This window comes from Sinocyclocheilus rhinocerous, unplaced genomic scaffold (assembly GCF_001515625.1).
Source record: "Sinocyclocheilus rhinocerous isolate Xijiao unplaced genomic scaffold, SAMN03320098_v1.1 scaffold99, whole genome shotgun sequence".
NCBI classification, from domain to species: Eukaryota; Metazoa; Chordata; class Actinopteri; order Cypriniformes; family Cyprinidae; genus Sinocyclocheilus; species Sinocyclocheilus rhinocerous.
In genome coordinates, this window is record NW_015670981.1 from 1052307 (window position 1) to 1053842 (window position 1536).

At 38.7% G+C, this 1536-nt stretch overlaps 1 protein-coding gene across 1 annotated transcript in view; it reads left to right on the forward strand.

The window, feature by feature from the left end:
- LOC107734532 (protein FAM19A5-like) overlaps window positions 1–1327 on the forward strand; it is a 61385-nt gene extending 60058 nt beyond the window's left edge. The window contains exon 5 of the mRNA XM_016546515.1: window positions 978–1327. The gene's annotated coding sequence lies outside the window, so the exon portion shown is untranslated. The remainder of the gene's footprint in view (window positions 1–977) is intronic.
- The last annotated feature ends 209 nt before the right edge of the window (window positions 1328–1536 follow it).

Consider the following 1536-nt stretch of genomic DNA (forward strand, 5'->3'; position numbering starts at 1 on the left):
CCTGCTCGAGTCCAAGTCTCAAATTCAAGTTGACTTTAAAAATAAGTCTTGGCAGCCATTACTTTAACTCATCAAATTAATTGAACAATTTTAACTTCATTAATTAAGTTATATGACATTCAACTTGATTTTTTAAAGTCGGTTTAGTATAATTTAATTTGAAATGTACAGCCATGCTTAAAAATGTTAAACTGAACTTTTTAATTGAAATAGGTGGATTTTTTTTTTACAGTGTTTGTAATTAATTTAATTAATTTTTTTATTTAATTAGTAATTTTCACTGAACTGGCTTAACCATTCACAGATTCCTCAGTGAATCATTAAGAATCAACTCGTTGGTCAAAAAGTGTGGGAACCCTGAACAGTGTGAGATTTTATATGCAAAATATCACAACTACTACAGCAACAAAGCACAAAAGAAATATTCATATGCACTTTGATTAAAACAGAGCACAGAACTGTACTAAAGCATGATCGTATTTAAAATAACTGAATATCTTAGCAGGACACCAGCTCAGAGGAAACCATGCTGATTAGTGCACAGGCAATGTATATTAACATATTCAATTTTAATTCTCTAAATGCGAATTAACACTCAGACGGACAAGGGGTGGCATAATTTTCCCTTTAAAAAAAAATAATGGTGCCGCAAGATGAACGCAGCCACGTTGAAAGGCCCGTGTGTAACAAAATAATCATTTTACTAAGGCTTTCGTGCTAAAGAACACAGGCATTCACCCTCTGCCGTTTACATTTTTCAAAAGAATATGCCTTTCAAAGCAGCCGCTCTTCAGAATGCAGTCATGTAAAAATCATCATTCAATAAGTAAACACAAACAAAAGAGCCACAAGATCAACAAACATGAAAAGATGAGGCAGGAAAAGGTAATGCAGGTTGTTTTTTCTTGCCTTTGATCAGCCACAAAATGCATTTCCCTAATGTCCCCGCCGATGGTTTTCTCTTTGTGTGTGCGCAGGTTTGCTGACATTCACAGGAGCAACGCCAAACAGGAATCATCCATCAGCCCCCACACATTTGTGTCCATCCTCTCATTTCAGAGCTAAAGATATCAGCTGCCCCTCTCCCCGTCACCCTCAAACAGGAAATGGAATCCGTGCGCCATGGTTGCAGTCAGTCAAGCGTCTCTACAGTTACATGCAGGTCATCGAGTCCCAGCAGACGCCATCGTCTCACAGCTGGGGACACAAAACATTTTCAAACCTTGACATAAAAAACTGTTTAAGTTTTGATCTCAACATACATTAGCTAGGAGAACATTTCACTTGCTTTCCAGTTAAACCGCCAGAGACTGTTCGCGTACCTTTCAGACTAAGATTACATAAATTCCTCGTGAAGAGCGGCGAGGCTGTTGCGTAAGAACGATGTTGAAGGACCCCAACTGCATCTTCAGAGCAAGGACATGTCGTCGATGAAAGGCCAAGGATGTGCAGAGACCCTTAAATATACAGCAGAGCTCAGTCGCTCTGTAAAAGGACTTGTTTTGCGGAGGAATTAAGAAGCAGCAGATGACTGAT